The sequence below is a fragment of the Prionailurus viverrinus genome, chromosome D4 (assembly GCF_022837055.1).
Source record: "Prionailurus viverrinus isolate Anna chromosome D4, UM_Priviv_1.0, whole genome shotgun sequence".
Lineage (NCBI taxonomy): Eukaryota > Metazoa > Chordata > Mammalia > Carnivora > Felidae > Prionailurus > Prionailurus viverrinus.
The window spans coordinates 77,234,029-77,255,721 of NC_062573.1; the positions used below are offsets into that span (position 1 = coordinate 77,234,029).

The 21,693-nt window shown below is 45.4% G+C and overlaps 1 protein-coding gene across 4 annotated transcripts in view; it reads left to right on the forward strand.

The window, feature by feature from the left end:
• The window catches only part of DOCK8 (dedicator of cytokinesis 8), a 230,314-nt gene that overhangs the window by 841 nt on the left and 207,780 nt on the right, over positions 1–21,693 (forward strand). The window contains exon 1 of one of the 4 annotated variants that reach the window (XM_047829194.1): positions 270–376. The exons of the other annotated variants lie outside the window; for them this stretch is intronic. The gene's annotated coding sequence lies outside the window, so the exon portion shown is untranslated. Of the gene's footprint in view, positions 1–269; positions 377–21,693 lie in introns of those variants that run through there. 4 annotated transcript variants of the gene reach the window in all.

Consider the following 21,693-nt stretch of genomic DNA (forward strand, 5'->3'; position numbering starts at 1 on the left):
GAACTAAGGACAAGGAATCCAACTCACCGTACAATTCCTGGCCAAAATGGCACAAACTACATGCGAGCCCATTTACTGCTCAAAGTTCTCACCGGAGGTGCCCTAACTGCAGTTTTTCCTCCCCGGAAAACTGCTGACAAGTAGTGGGGGCCATGTTCGTCTTGCCCTGAGAAATCCAGACCGTCTGGTTCAAAGATAAGGCGAAACTGGTCCTGAAGGGTCAGCTCATTATTCCCCTGCCCTCCCTGCCGCTGGGACTTGTTATTCTTCTCTCGGCCGAGCCGGTGAAAGGGTGGTTCCACAGGACATTTTTTTGTGCCCATAGTGTGTCCAGAGGTGGGACAGCAAGGAATGAGAAGTACGGAATAATCTGGCGGTAAGGACTTCTAGAGGGTCACCGGGCTTCCTTGCGATTTTGTTTCTGCCTGCTGGAGGGCTGAGGGCAAGTCCTTTCTCTTACCTTAGTATTTCTTCACCTTTAACACGAATTTAATTGTGAATATGTACTGTAGATTAATGTTGGAGGCCAAAAGGTACTAGTTGAAAGGCATGAAGTAGATCAGGGATCTCCCCGTGGGATTTTTTTTTTTTTTTTTGGATTAGGTTTCATGACTGTTGCAAGCCAGAAAGAGCAATTGATTTCATTTGGAGAATTTGGGAATCCGGCTGAAGTTAGCAATGAAGGTACCGCTTAGCCACGACGGTCCCTCCCTCCCTGTGAATGTTAGGTCAGGAAAATTGTGACTGGGACAGAAAGATGTTCGAAACTGTGGGGTGTGGAGGAGTTAATTCCGGGGGGAGGGGGGGCAGCGGCAGGACCTGCGCTCATCCTAAAAGCGCTCTTGAAAGCAGCAGCGGGGTTGGTGTGGCCCGGCTGGAATCACACGTGCTTGCAGATCGGCTCGCTGCTATAAACCGTGTGACAGTGGGCATGTCGTTTAACCTCCCTAAGCTTTGGTTTCTTTCTGTGTCAAGGGGGATAATCATGATACCTACTTTTTACAACCATTGGGAAGACTGAGTGAAATAATGGGGGCAGAGTGGCTGAGGGCGTATGTTCCGCGGTGGCCGTCCTCATCGTCATTGCCGTCAGCTCCCATCTTTGTCACCATTGTCTCCGTTGTCACCTTTGAGAGACTAAGGAAGAAGGGGCAGGAAAGAGAGCTGGAGTTGGAGAACTTCCCGCGCAGGGACCACTTTGGGCTGGGTGTGACCATGCCAGTGGCAGGCTAAAGCCGCTTGGGGCGGATGGCCTCGCCCATATGTCTTCTGTCCCCGTGCTGAGATCACCAGACACGCTCAGTGGAACAGAATGTGCGATGCACTCTGAACAAGAAGTGCCTCACTCAAGTTAAATAAAGTAGAAAAGGTTCCCTAATCCTCGGGTAAGAACAAGGATTGGATATTCCTATTCAGGAGGGTTGCTTTCTCTTCTGAGGCATTTGTGTATTGGGCAGAAGAGTTGTAGTTACTGCTCAAAGGAGTTCATTAATAAGGACATATGTGGTATTAATATCATATTAAAACTCACCTTTAGTTGATCGCTTACTGTGTCGCAGAAACTGTGATATGCTTGAGGGATTATATCATTAAATCCTCACAGAAATCTTAGGAGACTCACATGAAATCTCATATGGAAGGAAAATGAAGCCTGGAGATGTAGTTGGCACAAGGCCATACAATTTCAAGGCCAAGAACAGAGCTGAGATTATAAACTACTCTAAAGATTGTACTCTTTTTTTTTTTAATTTTTTAATGTTGTATTTTATTTCTGAGAGACAGAGACAGCACGAGTGGGGGAGGAGCAGAGAGAGAGGGAGACACGGAATCCGAAGCAGGCTCCAGGCTCCGAGCTGTCAGCACAGAGCCCTACGTGGGGCTCGAACCCACAAACTGTGAGATCATGACCTGAGCCAAAGTTAGACGCCTAACCGACTGAGCCACCCAGGCGTCCCAAGACTATACTCTTAATTGGGCATGTACCATTTTGATGCCTGAGTCTTAATAATTTCCTTTAAAAGCAAGCGAGAAATTACCTGCCTTTTAAAAAAAATGGCATTTCAGTAGTAGCATTGGCGACCTTTTCTGTATTCTGATTAGTGTTTAAACCACTCAGGTGACATTTTGCAATTTTGAAGTTGGAAAAGAAAATGTTTTCCCTTGTGTGCCTACCCACTATTTTTTAAAAATAGATCAACTTGGAGGTGCCTGGGTGGCCCAGTCAGTTTGGTGTCCAGCTCTTGATTTCACCTCAGGTCATGATCTCACGGCCCATGGGATTGAACCCTGAATCAAGTTCTGTGCTGACAGCGTGGAGCTTGCTTTTGATTCTCTCCCTCTCCCTCTCCCTCTCCCTCTCCCTCTCCCTCTCCCTCTCCCTCTCTTTCTTTCTTTCTGCCCCTCCCCCCCGTCTCTCTCTCAAAAAAAGATAAACTTAAAAAGATTAAAAAACAAAATAGATCAACTTGCAAAAGTAAGATGCTGTTGAAATATGGCCATCAGTATATGAAGCATGGTTTCCTGTTTTTTCCCCTTTCTACTCCTAAAGATACAAACTATCCCTTGAAAATATTTGTGGGGTAATTGGAAATATTCAAATCTGATATATTAAAATTTGTGAGGAGCTCAGTTCTACCCACACTGACCTTGAGAAGGAGTGAGCAGGCCAACCAACAGTAGGACAAGAATGTTCTCCACCCTTCCCAAATTCTGTGGCTTCTCGCAAACACCGTTGCCCAGTTTAGGGGCAGGGCTAAAGCGAAACAGGAACCTGGGACTGCCCACCACTGCCCACCCCTCACGATTGCCCTGCCTCTTCCGTACTCTGATGAAGCCTAAATTCCCATATGTTGGAAATCCACATACTGGAGGAGTCCTATCCTATAGGGCTCTTTGTTTTATTCTAAGCTCAAAGTATAATTGTGTGATGTCATCGTATGACTTGTTACGGTTAAACATTTCTCTAGAGCGCACCTCTCAGGGAGATGTGGGGGGAAAGACCCCCCACTGAATTTTTCTTTTTTCTTTTTGTTTTTTTTTAATGTTTCTTTATTTTTGAGAGAGACAGGGTGTGAGTGGAGGAGGGGCAGAGAGAGAGGGAGACACAGAATCTGAAGCAGGCTCCATCCAGGCTCTGAGCTGTCAGCACAGAGCCTGATGCGGGGCTTGAACCCACAAGTCGCGAGATCATGACCCGAGCCGAAGTCAGATGCTCAACTGACTGAGTCACCCAGGCGCCCTGGCCACTGAATTTTTCTGAGCTGGAGAAAGTAAAATTTAATTTCATGCAAGTGTCCTGTACTCGGCTTCATTGCAGTGTAACCATCACTGACTTCCTGTGCACAGAGGAAGACTACGGTAGTTAAGAAATTCACGATCATGTTTGGGATTTTGGTACCTGCTTCTTTCTTTCTTTATTTTTTAAAATTTTTAACGTTTATTTATTTTTGAGACAGAGAGAGACAGAGCATGAACGGGGGAGGGGCAGAGAGAGAGAGGGAGACACAGAATCGGAAGCAGGCTCCAGGCTCTGAGCCATCAGCCCAGAGCCCGACGCGGGGCTCGAACTCACGGACCGCGAGATCGTGACCTGAGTTGAAGTTGGACGCTTAACCGAACTGACCCACCCAGGCGCCCCTGGACACTGCTTCTTTAAATGTCATAGTACAATCCTTGTATTATCAATTACCTTTCTTTTCTTGCTGGCATTTAGTGCTTTCCTAGATTAGAAAAATTAGTACTAATCGTTTGAAATTTCATTAAGTAAAATCTTGGTTTCTTTCAAACAACAGATAGAGAGTTTGGTCACATGTAAAAGCAAAATAAGGACTTTGGATATATAAGAGAGCGAAAAGGCACACGGCAGAAAAAAACATAAATGATGTTGACATTCAGGTTTGAAAGGAATAAATAATAGAAAATGGCTGTTGTATGGCAGCTACGGGTCTAAATCTTTGCATGTGTAACTCATTCACCCCTGAAAAGTGAAACAGTTATTATCTCCATGTGTAACATGGAGACTGAGCACAGAGAGGTCATAAAAATTGTCCAAAGTTTCAAATCGCTAATGAAGGGCAGGGCTGGAATTCAAATGCAGGTAGCCTTGTTCTAGAATCCTCTAAGTAACACTTATTGACTGCTTCCTATGTGGCAAGCATCGTGCTAAGTGCTTCATATATCTTCATCGCATTGTTGTAGAAAAGGAACAAAATGTTAAGCAAAACAACCATCGTGAGAATGTGATTTTGTGGAAGATAAAAACAAGGAGCTGAGAAAATAGATGGCATTCAAGAATCCCAATACTTTTGGGGCGCCTGGGTGGCGCAGTCGGTTAAGCGTCCCACTTCAGCCAGGTCACGATCTCGCGGTCCGTGAGTTCGAGCCCCGCGTCGGGCTCTGGGCTGATGGCTTGGAGCCTGGAGCCTGTTTCCGATTCTGTGTCTCCCACTCTCTCTGCCCCTCCCCCGTTCATGCTCTGTCTCTCTCTGTCCCAAAAAATAAATAAAAAACGTTGAAAAAAAAAAAAAAAAAAAAAGAATCCCAATACTTTTGAGCCAGAACAAGGTGAAGGTGTGGAGATCTTCCTGAGACGTATTTGCCCTTTTGTCTATGGAGATGACGCACGTGTAGAAATATATGAATAAACGTGCATCTGGAGTGAAACAGTGCCGTTCTTTAGCAGTGACGACAGAGGGGGCATGTTCGTGCTTTCCAGAATTGCTTCGTTTTTTGGACATGTTCTAGACCAATGACCTATCGACGAGGCTTCAGGCAATCCAACTCAGGATTTTGGTCTTTCACGTTCAGAATCTTTTTTTTTTTCCAGATTCTTGGGAAAGTTCCACTTTGACCTCAGGCATCAAGTGCAATTGAAAGAACCTTCTGCCAGGGTGAACTTTTCTTCATTTGGAGTTCTTTGAGCTCTGACAGTTCCCATGGATGTGTGGAGCTAGTATTTACTTCTACGTGGAAAATAGATGTATAGTTGCATCCTGCGGTTCCCTGTGGAAAGAGAATATAATTACATCGTGTGGTTCCCTGGGGAGAAGGGGAGGGCTCAAGGGATCAGGTTTCCCATCTCACCTCCCCAGCCGGACACACTAATGATGGAATGGGGTGATGTTACAAACACCCCATCCTTCTATACTTAAAAAAAAAACATTATTTATTTATTTTGAGAGAGGCACAGGGTGAGTGGGAGCAGGGCAGAGAGAGAGGGACAGAGAGAGAATCCCAAGCAGGCTCTGTGCTGCCGGGACAGAGCTCGAACTCGGCAAACTGGGAGATCGTGACCTGAGCTGAAACCAAGAGTCGGATGCTTAACCTACTGAGCCCCCAAGGCGCCCCATCTTTTCATCCTCTTTAACGAGGACCTTGCCAGGGCAAGGGTGTGACAGCCAGACTGCTTGCTGAAGAAGGCTAAGAAACAGGAGTGCTTAGCATTTTTCAATGGCAGATGATCAAGTGGTTATTCATGGTTTGCTCAATAATAAAGGGCCAAGAAAACGTACTATCCCTGTACCCACAAGTGTCTAGTCTAATTTATCAGTCGCAAAGTTTCTCTAGGGTGGAGGAAAATGCGAGAGTTTATATGGTTGTAGTAAGCGTCTTCCCTCTGCTACTTGAGCTTGCCCTGTAGTGGCACTGTTGGCTTATGGACAACTTGGGGACACACACAGAATAAAAACAGGCTCATATCGGGGTGCCTGGGTGGCTCAGTCTGTCAAGCATCTGACTTCAGCTCAGGTCATCATCTCACAGTTCGTGGGTTCGAGCCCCACGTCGGGCTCTGTGCTGACAGCTCAGAGCCTGGAAACTGTGTCGGATTCTGTGTCTCCCTCTCTCTCTGCTCCTTCCCCACTCATTCTCTGTCTCTCTCCCTCTCCTTCTCTCTCTCAAAAAAATGAATAAACATTTAAAAAAAATTTTAAAAAACAGGCTTATATCTCTAAAAAAAATATATGAAGGCATCTGTATGCAGGGCTTTGGTGAGGTCAAACTATTTGGTAAAGTTGGCATAGGGTATAGGACTGTTATCCCGTGTCCCACCTCATTCACATCAAATGCAGGCTTAGAAAAGCAGAATTGGGGGTTGCAGAGCAGAGTCTCTCCTGACCTTTGTCCTTTTCATCCATGTTCAACGTGAGAAATAGGAAATAAATAAGCAAAAATGCCTACTGCCCATAAATTACAGTTATTAACATTGGCATGCATATCCTTTCATTTTTACAAAAGTAAGATCTTATCACACATGCTGCTCTGAGGTTGGTTTTTAAAATTTTAAGATATCATGAACAACCCTCTCCATGTCAGTCAGTGTCCATCTGCATTATAATTTACACAACACCGTTTAAAATTGCCTCGATTTCATCCACGGTGATTTATTGAATTCATAGTCTGTTGTGCTTCAAGATCGTTTCCAGTTGTTCACGGAAACATACAGAGGTTGATGGAATGTCTTATATGTACATCTCTACGTGTTAGTGCAAAACTACCTTAAAAACTTCTAGGAGTGGAATTGCTTGGTCTAAGGAAAGAAACATTTTTCAAGCTTTTGATGCTCATGGCCAGATTGTCTCCCAGAAAAGTTATACCTATTTATGCTCCCACCAGTCGCCCTAAGAGTGATCGTTTCTTCGCATCCACACCCCTGCTGGTTTCTATCATTTTTTAAAAATCTTTATTCCCAAGCTTGACCCCTTCTCTTAAATGGCTCTTCCCTCTTCCTGTTTAGCTTCTCTTCCAGATCCCTGCATGACCTCTGAAGTCATGCTTTAGGGATTAAAACAGTCATACGTTTCTCCTCTTTCCTTTGCCCAATATACAGCTAAAGGTGGTGGTAACTTCTGTCTTCTATACTTTCTGTCTTTGTTCATTGAATAGGTGGGTTACTGATAGAGGCAGAATGTTCTAACAACTCAGTTCTTTCTTATCTTTTAGACACTAGCTGCCACGCGTGCACTCGCTTTTTACTTTGACGATCTAATCGAATCTATCCATCCTTTGCTTAAACTCTAGTTCTTTTAGGAATCAGAATCTCTGTCCATCATGAAACAAGGTTCCAGATGACGTAATTCTCCGTGTTTTCCTCTTCGATCCGATTACAGAGAGACTGGACTTCTTTCATACTTTTTTGAGTTCCTCTTGCTCTAGGATTGGCTTTGGGTTTACACAACCTGTGTACACAACCTCAAGAGGCTTCATGAGAGCTCTTATCATTCAAAGGATATAATTTATTGTTCTTCCCATGTGAAAGGCCAAAGATAAAAATAGCAGACAGGTTACTTAATGATATTCAGGCTAAAGACTAGATTAAGGAATGTAGAACTTCAAAGTAATCACCTTCTTTCTCCTATTTCTTAACTCTCTGGTGTGTGGTTAATGTAGTAGGTTTGCAAATCCTAGGCTCCTAAGTTTTAAGAGTATATTCATTAATTCACTCCAGCTACCGAGGATAACTCTGTTCCGAGCACTGCATTAGGCCCTGGAAATGCAAAGACAGCAAGCCATGCCCTGGACTTGCAGAAGCAAGGACGTTAACCCAACATTGTGCACTGGAAAAGGTGGGAGCCTTCTGCTTTGCTTCCTAGCCCTGCCTTTTGGGGCCTTGTGCCTTCAGAGTGGTCATCTTTGGCGTCATGCTGTTTATTCTAAGGATAGTTGCCATATCCAGAGCATTTTAGGAGATCCTTTTAGAACTGCTCTAAGAGAATGGAGTGTATTTATTAAAAAAAAAAAAAAAGGCTCAGGGGCACCTGGGTGGCTCAGTCAGTTAAGCATCCGACTTTAGCTCAAGTCACGATCTCGCGGTTTGTGAGTTCGAGCCCCGCGTCGGGGTCTGTGCTGACAACTCGGAGCCTGGAGCCTGCTTCCGATTCTGTCTCCCTCTCTCTCTGCCCCTCCCCTGCTCACGCTCTGTCTCTGTCTCTCAAAAATCAATACACGTTAAGAAAATAATTGGCCCAGTGGTGTGAAATCTTTTTCCCTTAAGGGAGAATCTGCTTTTTCTCTTACTTGGAAAGTTTCAAAAACATAGAAAATACAGGGAGATGATAATGTGGCAGGTGCCTGAGGGCCTGTTGGCCAGAATTAATACATGTTAACACGTGGTCACTTTTGTCTTAGATATTTCTGAGTGAAAAACAGGAACATTAAAGACAATTTGAAGTCTCCCTTATTGTTCTCTCCCATCCTGTTGTCTTTCTTCCTCTGTCAGAGTCCAGCACTATCACCGAGATGTGTTTTTATTCATTTTGTGATGTTTATTTATTTATTTTGAGGGGGGGGGGAGACAGAGAGAGAGAATCCCAAGCAGGTTTAGCCCTGTCAGCACAGTGCCCAACATGGGGCTCGATCCCACGAACCGTGAGATCACGACCTGAGCCGAAATCAAGAGCTGAATGCTTAACCGCCTGAGCCACCCAGGGGCCCCTGCAAGTTGTACTTTGTGTGTGTGTGTGTGTGTGTGTGTGTACACACATATCCATGAACAATATTCTGTATGGTTTCCGGAATGAGCCAAAGTTATTAGCATGTAATCAAGCCTGTTACATTAGGTAGTACCAGTCCGAATTAATGGAAGGATGTGACCGTCAAGTATTGGAAGCCGGGAGTTTAGTTGCGTCCTCAAGTAGCTCCAAGAGCTGTTGCAAAGAGGAACTACTGATTCAGGAAGACAGTTCTATCAGAATCAATTACACGGCACTTGTGTAAAATTGTGCAAAACAGCAGGTATCTTGACGTGTACCTTCTGGTAATGTTTCTTTTGTCAATCACTCCTTACTATTGTAGTCACCTCACTCATTTCCTGGAAAGGCTAGGAAATTAAAAAAAAAAATTTTTTTTTTTTTTTTTTTTGATGTGACCCCTGAGTGGCTCAGTTAGTTGTGTCTGACTCTTGATTCTGGCTCAGGTCGTGACCTCAGGGTTCATGAGATCGAGCCCCATGTCAGGCTCCGTGTGGACAGCGAAGAACCTGCTTGGGATCCTCTCTCTGCCCCTCCCCCCCCCAAATAAATAAATACATCAATACATGCATTTTGTTTGTTTCCATCAGGTAAGTGTATCCATGCTCTGTAGCTGACCTGAGATAAGGAGTTATGTTGAGACCACGTTTATTTTTAAATAGTATGGTTTTAAAAGCGCAGAATACAATTTGGGCCTCCTTGCCTGGACATCTGATTAGAGAAAGCGTGTAGGCTAGCAAAAGAGGGTGGGTGGTGTTTGCTAAAAGAGCATGTGGCTCTTTGGGCTTTGCTGTGACTGACCGGTCGGGCTGGGTTCTCCCCTGTCTGAACAGGGAGGCCTAGTCCCCTGGGGCACCACACCTCATAAGAGGAAAAGTGGGGAGCATGGCCACAGATAGCAGTGCCGTCCCCCAACTCTCTGCTTTGCCTCGCTGCGACACGGGGCATCACTCTGCACACAGCAGACCCCTTCTGTGGTGGGAGTGTCCGAATTCTCTGGATTCACTTCCGGGCCACGTACTGTACAGTCAGGAGAAGTTGAACTCTCAGCGGAAGGATAACCACTTTGGGGGCCCCGGTCATTAGGGCATCAAACTCAAGCTGCCTCGGGGTTGAGTCACCCCTCAGTGATAGACACTAGAATGACCGTCCAGCTCCCTTATGCTAGCAGAGCAACTCAGGCTCAAAGTCCACTAAAAATGTACCTTATCCTGCTGTTTAACATAAATGTTGTTTCAAGGCAGTGGTGGCCATCTGTTCTCTGAGGGAACAAGATTGTCACCTCCCTGTTGACATTCTGACTGGTTCGCTTCACCTACTGGTATCGTGCTCTTTCATTCCAAATCACTGTCTGTGCTCACAATATCCCTTTAGCTTTTTAAAAAGTTAAAAAAATTTTTTTTTGCAACGTTTATTTATTTTTGGGACAGAGAGAGACAGAGCATGAACGGGGGAGGGGCAGAGAGAGAGGGAGACACAGAATCCGAAACAGGCTCCAGGCTCCAAGCCATCAGCCCAGAGCCCGACGCGGGGCTCGAACTCACGGACCGCGAGATCGTGACCTGGCTGAAGTTGGACGCTTAACCGACTGCGCCACCCAGGCGCCCCTAGCTTTTTAAAAAGTTTTATTTATTTCGAGAGAGAGCTAGAGCGAGCAGGGGAGAGACAGAGAGAGGAGGAGAGAGAATCCCAAGTAGGCTCCACGCTGTCAACGCAGAGCCCGATGCAGGGCTTGAACTCACAAACCGTGAGATCATGATCTGAGCCGAGATCAAGAGTCACATACTTAACCGACTGAGCCCCCCCCCCCCCAGTGCCCCTCATAATATCCCTCTAGAAGGGGTGGCCAGTTTACCTGTTGTAATTGTTCCTTATCCAATAACTTCATTCAACTCATGAGAATTTTTTTGATTGCCTATGACCTTCTCTAAGGCATCAGGAGAGGGGAAGATACAACAACCAGTAAATGCCCTGGAATTCAGTGGAGTGAGCAGGTTGACATAAGAGAACACAGGAGATGGAGTTTGTGTGGCTGGGTGAGGGTGAGGGCAGGAATGTTGACAGAACTCTGGGCTGGTGGAGGAGGGGGTTCCAGCAGCCCTGGGGGGGTGGGTTCAGCCAGGCCCCGAGGGACAGGGGGGTTAGTGACAGATGTTTATTGGTCACTGGTATGATGAGAATAACTAGCAGTGTGCAGAATGGATGGTGTGGGGTCCGCAGGGGGAGTTCTGTGAGACAGATAAGGAGGGGACCACAGTCACGCCCCTGGGAGGTGATGAGGTCTGGGATTAGGCTGGGGTCTCGAGAAGGGCGTGGAAGGGGACTGTGTGCACAGATACTTCAAGGGAATCAACTAGACTTGAGAAGCGCCTAAATATTTATTCATTTGCTCATGCGATGGACATTGATCGTAGCCTCCTATGTGCCCAGCACTGTTCGAAGGTCGACATAGAGCCACGAGCAAGAGAGATAACGTTCTTGTTCTAAAAGAAGTCATTCTCCAGCGGAAAGATAATAAAGATGTAAAGCAGGAAACAGACAAGGAGATATCAGATAAAATAGGTGCTCTGCAGAGAATGTAAAAGGGCCACATGGAGAGTGCAGATACTTCAAAAGAGTGGGCAGGAAGGCATCCCTGAGCCGGTAGATCGCTGGGAGCAGGACCAGGCAGAGGAATTAGCAAGTGCTGTGGCTGGTGGAGCAGGGGTAAGTAAGTCTGGTGTGTTGGAAGAAAAGAAACAGCCAGTGTGTCTGGAGTAGAGTGGATGAAGGGGGAGTGGTAGAGCGAAGAAAAGAGAAGTCGGCAGCAACCAAATCCTTACAAGCAATGGGGAAAATTTAAATGTTACTCTAAGTGTGATGGGAAGGTTTCTGGAACAGAGGCATGACTTGGGTGGAAGCAAGGAGAGCGCCCGGGAGGTAGTCAGGGTTCAGGGGACGGACAGTGGCTGCACGACAAGAGAGCTGGGACTACAGCGGAGAGGGTCAGTCGGGTCTGACACACAGCCTGGGGACTGAGTGGGTGGGTTAGATGTGGGGGGGGGGGCAGTGGGAGAAAAGGAGAAATCACCATGTCTCTGGGGTTGAAGTCATGGGTGGATATTGATGAGTTTCACAGAGATTGAAAAGATTGGGTGAGGAGCAGACTTTTAGGGTGAGTCAAGAATTTAATTGGGGGCATATTAAGTCTAATGGGCATATTAGAAATTCAAATAGAATTTCCTACTATGTAGCTTTATTTAGGAATCAGAGATTCAGGAGAGAGGTCAGTGCTGGATATTTAAATTGGCCAAGTCATGGGGCGCCTGGGTGGCGCAGTCGGTTAGGCGTCCGACTTCAGCCAGGTCACGATCTCGCGGTCCGGGAGTTCGAGCCCCGCGTCGGGCTCTGGGCTGATGGCTCAGAGCCTGGAGCCTGTTTCCGATTCTGTGTCTCCCTCTCTCTCTGCCCCTCCCCCGTTCATGCTCTGTCTCTCTCTGTCCCCAAAATAAATAAACGTTGAAAAAAAAATTAAAAAAAAATGGCCAAGTCATTACCATGATATTTTTCAAAATGGAAGAAAAGAAAATATTGAAATTATCTTGCTAAGATTTTGACAGCCACCAAGCTGAATGTATGGGATGAAATCGTTCTTACTGAAAAACAGTATGTATATATCTCCCTACGGAGATAATAGATCAATACGTATGATAAGGAGGCGACCAGAAGGACATATGCCAACGTGTTACCAGGGTTATGGCTGGGTAGTTGTATTATTGATGATTTTTGTTGATGGCATGTGAAGTGTGTGGATATATGTATATTTTACAAATGTTTGTAATTGCAATCTCTTTATAATATTTATAAAAGAGATACCAACCCAGTGAGAAATGACAAAAGCTTGGAATCTGAGTAAGTTTGGGGAAGATGATTTGTACTTGTCTTGGAGAGTTTGTGTTTAAGAGAATGTAGTAGAGTTACTGCACATTGACCTATATTCAGCTCTCCTTCCCTGTGACGGGATTTTACTTTTCACCTTATGGGAGGTGATTTGGTGACTTCAAGGTGAAGCTTTAAGAGCTACCCTGACCTTCGGTGTGTCCTTTTTTCCCTCTTCTGTACAACCAGAAATGTTCCAGACTGATCTGTCAGCCTGCATCCTGCCGTAAAGACCATGAGGGCAAGGTCATGCTTGCTCTCTGGAGGTCTCGGTCTTTATAAAGCCACTAAGATTTTTTTGGATTCTTCGTTACCACAGCATAACCAAGCCTACTCTGACTAATACAGATAACATAAAATATACAGCGTTTCTATTGGGCAGCTTGAGCTATAGGCTTGGGGCTTGAATGATAGGTCGGGATGGAACATGTGAATTAGGAAGTCATCAATGAAGGTGGGAAGGTATAGTGGGAAGAGAAAACTAATGGGTCCAGGCTCGACCCACTGCCACTCGGTACAACGGAATGTCTACAAAAGGAAATGAAGAAGAATTTGGCCCAGATATGGCAGAGGGGGTGAAAAGGGAGCGAGGAAACCCAGCTAACAAGGCAGTTAAAAAAGTCGGATGCCAAACTATGAGGACAAAGAAAGAGCCCTTGGATATGCCTTGCTGGTGGTCAGCGTAAACGTCTGACCCAGCGGTTTTAGTGGAGCTGTGGGGAAGGAAGTCAGATTTCATGGGGTTATGGGGGGAGTCAGTGCAGAGGAAATGGAGGAAGCTGGTAGAGACCACTCCTTTATAAAGCTTCTGTGAGACAGAAGAGAAGTGGGACAACGGTAACCAGAAGGTTCTAATGAACTGGACACAGCGTGCTCTGACCTTAGAGGGAAAGCACATGTGTGTTTTGTTCCCAGAAAGTAAGTCTTAAATGTGGATCAAGATGCTCCAAAGACCTGGTACTGTCTCATATATCAACAATTCTGCTTTACGCCAGCATTAAGACCCCTAACAATAAATAAAATACTCTATTTATGTATTTTTCTTCCTGGGAGATTCTGAAACTCTTCTCTGGACACTGTCCTGTATTATCTTTCAGAACTGATCACCCTTTCCATTTTGTTATCTTTAGGTTTATCTTCATGTGTCTGAAGTACAAAAAATGATAGGAAAGGGTATCAGTACCAGTCCTAGTTTGCTATTTGACAGACCAGCTGTTGTGGATAGAATTGTGTCTCTTCCCCAAAGATTCCTAAGCCCCGGTACCTGTGAGTGTCGTCTTATTTTGGAAAGAGGGTCTTTGCAGGTGTAAGTTAAGATGAGGTCATACTGGGTTTTTTTTTTGGAATGTTTTATCTTATTTTCTGAGAGACAGAGTGCACACAGGGGAAGGGAAGCGAGAGAAGGAGACACAGCGTCCGAAGCAGGCTCCAGGCTCTGAGCTGTTAGCACAGAGTCCGATGTGGGGCTCGAACCCACAAACGCAAGATCATGACCTGAGCCAAAGTTGGACGCTTAACCGACTGAGCCACTCAGGCGCCCCAAGGTCATACTGGGTCATACTGTGCCCTAAATCTTATCCCTGGCATCCTTATAACAAGAGACACAGAGCCAGAGACAGACACGGAGAAGACACCACATGGAGACAGAGGCAGAGATTGGATTTAGGCCACCACAAGGTAGGAAGCACTAAGGTCTGCCAACAACCGGTGGAAGGTAGAGAGGCAAGGAAGGATTCTTCCCCAGAGCCGTCAGAGGGAGCATGGTCTTGTTGACACCTTGATTTTGGACTCCTGGCCTCCAGAACAGCAACGGAATAAATACCATTGGGTCTGTGGTAATTTGTTACGGCAGGCCGTAGGAAACTCATCCGGTACCCCAAAGTTCATGGACTTAAAAGCAACAGCAGATTGTTATTTCTCATGATTCTGTGAGTGGGCAGTTGGGGCTGGAAGGTCTAGAATAGTCTCACGAGTTCAGGGCCACGGTGGAACTGTTCCTTCTCACACGGTCCCTCATCTTTCAGGAGGTCTAGCTTGATCTTCCTTATGTGGTCGAGAGAACTTTCTAAGAAGAAGAGGTTGGAAGCTACTAGGATCCCTGAGGCTTTAGAACTTCTGTAACTTTCCTTCTACCATATTAATTGGTTAAAACAAGTCACCGGGCAAAAACTCAGCTTTATCGGGTCGGGAAATAGATTCAGTCTCTCAGCGGGCGAAGCTGCAAAATATTTGGCCCCTTTAATATGAAAGAAAAAGAAAGAAAGAAAGAAAGAAAGAAAGAAAGAAAGAAAGAAAGAAAAGAAAGAAAGATGGAAAGATGGAAAGAAAGAAAGAAAGAAAGAAAGAAAAGAAAGAAAGAAAGGAAAGAAAGAAAGAAAAGAAAGAAAGAAAGAAAGAAAAAAGAGAAAGAAAGAAAGAAAGGAAAGAAAGAAAGAAAGAAAGAAAGAAAAGAAAGAAAGAAAGAAAGAAAAAAGAGAAAGAAAGAAAGAAAAGAAAGAAAGAAAGAAAGAAAGAAAGAAAGAAAAGAAAGAAAGAAAAGAAAGAAAGAAAGAAAGAAAGAAAAGAAAGAAAGAAAGAAAGAAAGAAAGAAAAGAAAGAAAGAAAGAAAGAAAGAAAAAGAGGGAGGGAGGGAGGAAGAAACCATATTCTGTTTTCAACATCACGAATTGAAGCAGAAGGTCTTGTCATTCCCTGCTCCGATCCCAATACCCATTTTACTGACAGGGAAACTGAGAACAGATTAAATGGACTCCTTCAAAGTGGCCCGTGAGTCATGCTTTGTGAAAGACTCTTTTGGCCCGTGGAAGTCAGTGAAATGTCTGGAAAAGCTAATCACCGTCCTGCCTGGGGGCAGGTGAATGAACTTAATAACTTCTTGGGTTTCTCTTCAATCCCATAATTACATCGATGGAGCCAAGATTGCAAAGTTGTCTGGTCCAGAGATGAGGCAGCCGCTTGAGGTTGTGGAGACGAGGTGCTCGAAAACCCCTGGGTGTCGCTCAGAGGAGCAGGATTTGAGGCTACATTAAGTGACGAGCAAAAGGGTCCGCGAGCTCCTTACCCTCAGAAGTTATCTTAGAAATTCAGCAGCGCTGTGGCCCAGGGTAAGTCCTGGGCTGGGAAGAATCCAAGAGAGTAGGAGAAGGGAACAGAGCAGGGAGGCAGAAAGGCCAGCCTGTCAGGAAGATAGGTGATTTGGGCTGTCTCAGAAGGATTACCCTTGTATCAGGTAGGATTGCCATTGGCTGCCGCCGGGAACAGACAACCCCACTAAACCGTGGCTTTAAAAAAATTAGGAGTTTATTTATTTTTCTTACATAGCAAGAGTTCCAGTGGTCGGCAATCCAGACTCGGTAGGATAGCCCCGGATGCCGGTGGAGGCTAGCTTCCTCGTGGCTTTGTTTTTGATCGTCCTCCGTGGGTGGCTCTCATTCTCATGGCCTTGAGATGGCTCCTGAGACTCGATGCGTTAAAGAAAACATTGAAGACAGGAAGACGAGGGAAGGCAAAAGAGCCATGTCTGCTAACGTTGCTCCCTTTCAAGGGACTTCCCCAGAAAATGGAAACTGGACATTTGCCGTGTATCACATTTGGTCAGATCTGTGTCACCTCCAACTACGAGGGAGGTCGGCGAATATCGTTTGTATTAGCCCAGCACAGTACCACTTCCAATAAAAGCAGGCTTGAGTTAGAACGAAAGGGATAATGGCTACTGAGAAGTAGCTAGTGGTCTTTCCCATGGCCCCCCCCAAATTGCTCTGGGTATGAATTAGCGACAGGACTTCCATTGTAGCATCATGGCACCTCCAACTCATTAATCCTTGTGTCAGTTTCAAGCTCCTCGAATTCCAGGACCCTGGCCAAATGAGGCATATCCAGGCTTGGGGACAAATAGTCCCCAAATCTCAGTGGAATATCCCAGGAGAAATCCATTTTTATATTCTTGCCACCGACCGACGCAGGTCCGGTGGCCCTTCTTCTCCAAGTAGTGGCTCTGGGACCCAGGCTGCTTCCACCTCATGGCTCCGTCGTCTTGAGACTTTTAAGTTACCCTGGCATCGTTCAGCCAGGGGCCAAGAAGAAGAGACAGTGAAAGACTTTATAACCAATTCCACAATACCTCAGCTCGAAAGTGGTACACAGCCCTTCTCACGTTACATGGTGAGGACTACTTACGAGGTCCACTGATCTGCAAGGGGGGCTGGGGAATACGGTTCTTGTCTGGCAGCCACTGCCTAGCAACAACTCGTCCCTGTGATTGGGGAGCATGAATCTTTGGGGGTCAGCTAGCCATCTCTGCCTCAGGGTCCCAGTCTCGAAGGAGGAGCCAGTAACAGAATGTCACCGAACCTACAGGTTGGCCTGGTTTGCTGTGCTCTTGGCGGATAGATAAAAGCCATGTCCGTATGGATGTGGAGAATTACTGGGGAAGCAAAGTCCAAAAGCATATGGCCTGAAGCTCCTGAGATTCAAGGTGGAGACGCTAAGAATACAAGTCACACTTATCCTCCAAAGCAGGGTGGCTGATAGTAGGAAAAAAAAAATTAAAATCTCACTGAAATCAAGACACCAGAAGCGGCCACTTGCTATGTGCACGTGGATCTTTTCTAGAAGCCGCACATGTGGATAAGAAGCCAAGTTGCTCAGCCATTTCCTTTTCCCCTGAGAGCAAGCATTTTACCAGTGTTGGAGGAAAACCCAGAAGAGATATTTTGAAACAGCGTTTGAGCGATTAAATCGGAACGAATGTTTTATTTGACAGGAAACAAGATGTCAGCTGAGAGAAAGACGCATTCTGAAACATTCACTCCCACTCGGTGGGGTCACGGTGTGATGGTCCCACCTCCCCTCCGTGACAGAATTTTGATGATAAGCTGAGCCACTTTGCTTCTTGTGACTGGTTTACTTTGGGTTTGAGGAGTCCTCTTGTTTTATTGGCCTTTGAATCATTTTTTTAAAAATGTTTACTTATTTATTTTTGAGAGAGAGGGCATGAGCAGGGGAGGGGCGGAGAGAGAGAGAGAGACAGAGACAGAGAGGTAATCCAAAGCAGGCTCTGAGCTATCAGCCAAGAGTGGCTGCGGGGCTCAGTCCCATGAACCGTGAGATCATGACCTGAGCCAAAGTTGGATGCTTAACTGACCGAGCCACTCAGCCCCTGCCTTTGAATCCATTTAATAATCTGTGAGACCAGTCTTCTTACTCCTGTTATCATTTGCCATCATGAAAACCTCTTAAGCCCTCACTGCAAGGAGAAAAGAGTGCGGACCTTCAAGTCAGATTTGGGGAGACAAACTAAGTCAGATTCCTGTCCCCGTCCACGGCTTCTCAGTGGGAGCATCTTCTGCAAGTTCGTTAACTTTCCCGACTCTTCATTGTTTCCATCTGTGAAACAGAGCAATACCAATGTCACTGGGTCAGATGATAGAACAGCTGTGAGGATGCTATGTAAATCAAAGAGCACGACACACGTATGAAGGAACCACCTGCAAAATGGGAATCCGTGCCGTGTTCCTGTGATGAGGCAGTGTGTCACAGAGGATACACCCGGCCCAGGAGCACCCACGAGGAAGGTGCTCAGAAAGGAAAATGCAAAGTATGGACCAAGCAAAAACCACTGGCAACGAGAGGGAGAGAAATGTTCAAAACAGCCACCGCAAGAACCTCAGATAAGATTTCAACTCATTTACGAAGCCTGCCCCTCCCCCCCCCCCCACAACGCACCTGCACACACGTACGCATTGCACACGATGGACAGTTCACTCAAAAGGAAAGAGACGTAAAGGCCCAAGGGAGATCTGGACCTTGACCTTCGCCACGGCCTCACATTTTCTGAATACCGAAAGAGATGACAGATACGCGCTTTCGCCTTTTCCAAGGAGGAACTTGTACGAAAACTCGTGGCAGTTCTGAAGGACTGCCGAGGGAGCTTGGTAGAGCCACTTAGGTCATGCTGGTCACGTGGTCGCCAGGAATGTTTCTGTGAGAGATGGGAAAGAAACGATGGTAAAGTAGCACCATTTAGGAGAAGACGTGGGTCGCCCTGGAGGCCAGCGGGTACAGTTACAGGTTGTTAACTACAGACCTCTTTCCTATACTTTCCTTACACGAAAAATGGCTTCTTCTGACGCAAGCCTCTGGTGCGTGAATTCTAGAAAAAGCAGAAGCGCGCATGAAGCGAGTATTTCAAAAATAAAAATTATTTTGGGGCGCCTGGGTGGCGCAGTCGGTTAAGCGTCCGACTTCAGCCAGGTCACGATCTCGCGGTCCGGGAGTTCGAGCCCCGCGTCAGGCTCTGGGCTGATGGCTCAGAGCCTGGAGCCTGTTTCTGATTCTGTGTCTCCCTCTCTCTCTGCCCCTTCCCCGTTCATGCTCTGTCTCTCTCTGTCCCAAAAATAAATAAACGTTGAAAAAAAAAAATTTTTAAAAAAAATAAAAATTATTTCTAGTTCTTTGACCAGAAGTTTCTCACTTAAAGAAAGTTTTAATTTGGGGGCACCTGGGTGGCTCAGTCGTTTGGGCATCCGACTTTGGCTCAGGTCATGATCTCGCGGTTTGTGAGTTCGAGCCCGTGTCGGGCTCTGTGCTGACAGCTCGGAGCCTGGAGCCTGCTTCAGATGCTGTGTCTCCCTCTGTCTCTGCGCCCCGCCCCGCCCCCCCCCCCCCCACTCTTTGTCTCTCTCTCTCGGTCAAAAATAAATATCAAAAAAAAAGTTTTAATTTCTTTTTTTTTTTTTTGAGAGAGACAGCGTGTGTGAGCGAGAGAGACCAAGCAGAGGAGGGGCAGAGAGAGGGAGACACAGAATCGGAAGCAGGCTCCAGGCTCTGAGCTGTCAGCGCAGAGCCCGAGGCAGGGCTCGAACCCATGAACCATGAGATCATGACCTGAACTGAAGTCAGACGCTTACCCAACTAAGCCACGCAGGCACCCCAAAAGTTTATCACTTTTAACAGCTTGATACATGTGTATTTTCCTACACACACACACACACACACACATACATGTTTTCTACAAAATTGGAAGCAGCCTTACAGACTGTTCTGTAACCTGCTTTTTCATTTAAAAACATGATGAACAACTTTTCATGTCACTAAAGATTCCTGCATGACATTTCTAAATGAATGCATAACATTTCATTGTGAGGATAGGCCATAATTTATGTAAGGAATTCTCTTTTGAGCGACACTTATTTGCAGTGATTCACCACTAGAAAAGAGTGCTTCACTGAATAAATCTATGTCTTCACTTTTACGTTCATCTTGAATAATTCTTTAGAATAAGTGCTGGACATTGAACCGCAGACCCAAAGATTATCCACTGATTTCCATAGCTGTCCATTTGTCTTTCTGGAAGGCTTTGTGTGACATCTGTCATGAGAACGAAATTTTAAAACCCTTGAAAAATATGGCATCCCTGATGTCTGCCTTAGTTCCTGGGGGGAGTACCGAAGGGTGGTTTGTGTTCAAATAAGTGCAAACAGGTAAGGTCAATCTTTTATAGATGTCTTCGAGAAAAAACTCAGCCTCGAAAGATTGAGCTGAAGCCATTATTATGATCGAGTCAGTGAACCCAAAGATAAATTTGGTTTGGACAAATAGTATTAAGTCATGAAGTTTCCTTGGGGCCACAGTTTTAAATGAATGCTTTTCTGGACAATTTTGGTCCTTTTTGAGGTTATCCTCATATTAATTACCAACATTTCCAGCTATACCAAGAATCTGTAAGCTAGCCCTCATAAGATAGTTATATATATATTTTCTTTCTTTTTTTTTTCCATGTTCATTTATTTTTTGAGAGAGAGAGAGAGACAGAGCATGAGCGGAGGAGGGGCAGAGAGAGAGGGAGACCCAGAATCCGAAGCAGGCTCCAGGCTCTGAGCCGTCAGCACAGAGCCCGATGTGGGGCCTGAACCCATGAACTGGGAGATCATGACCTGAGCCAAAGTCAGACACCCAACGGACTGAGCCACCAGGTGTCCCTATTTTCTTGAAGAGAATACACTTATATAGAAGTATAAGATCACCTAAAAAACGATTTTTGTATATAATTTATTTTTTATTGCAAGAGTTACATGCTACTTCCATTTAAATCTGACATTCTCTGTTCTATCCCTTTTTAATTCGTTAAGTCACTAATTCATTAATTCATTCATCCATTCATTCCCGTGACAGACATTTACTTGAGCACTGTGTGCCTCATACTGTTTTCCACTTTGGGGCAGGGGGAGCTATGGAAAGACGCTGCCCCCACAGAACTGAGGTTCTAATGTTGGGAATGGATAAACAATGTACCAGTCAATATATAATATAATGTCAAGTGAGGCTAAGTGCTGTGAAGAAAATAACACAGGGTGAGGGCTTATGGAGACGCCAAGTCATTTTTGGAGTGAACATGAATAGTTGAGTCAAAACGGGGTTCCAATGCCATTTTACCACCTTCTAGCCAGCTTCCAGCTTTTCTGGGCCTCAATTTCCTTGTCCATTGATTAAAAGGTAACATTCTATTTCATAGCATTGTTATAAGGATCGAATAAGATTATGTGGAAATTGCTTATCATATAGGTGTTTGATAAATACTATACCTCTTTCCTCCCGTCTTTTGGGAAAGGTAACATGATTTGGTATAAATAGACGAATTCTCACTTGAGATGGAAAAACTAGAACTTTCTTTATTCCGTATTTAAGGAAGGGGTAGGTAAAAATTTTTAAAAAGTGTTTAGGGCCGCCTGGGTGGCTCAGTCAGTTAGGCGTCCGACTCTTAATTTTGGCTCAGGTCATGATCTCACACTTGGTGAGTTCAAACCCCGTGTAGGGCTCTGGGCTGACAGTGCAGAGCCTGCTTGGGATTCTCTCTCTCTCCATCCCTCCCCTGCCGGTGTTCTCTCTCAAAATAAATAAATAAACTTAAAAAAGAAAAGATGTTTTCTTTTCTCTGAGCAAAATTAAATACCAGCTGCTTCTCGGTAGAGAAGGGCAGCGTGAGCCTTTGTGTCATTAGATGATCTCTAACATCCCTTTCAGGGCTCACATCACTTTGTCCTTTTATAAATTCCTCCCCCACTCCATCCACTTGCAAGGATGAGTGCCGGGCCCCAGACTCTCTCCTGGAGAAGAAATTTGGGCCCCAAGCCTATCAAAAATGATAGCAACGTGACTACAACTTTTTTTTTCAAATTTCTCTTTTACTGAGAAGTAGAAAAACCAACTGTATAATTCCTCTTCGTTGACTGGGGAAGGCTAACACGAACTGGGAGAAACTGAGAAGCCAGCGGTATGTTCCTTGTCCTGCCAGCAGGAAAGAGGGACGCAA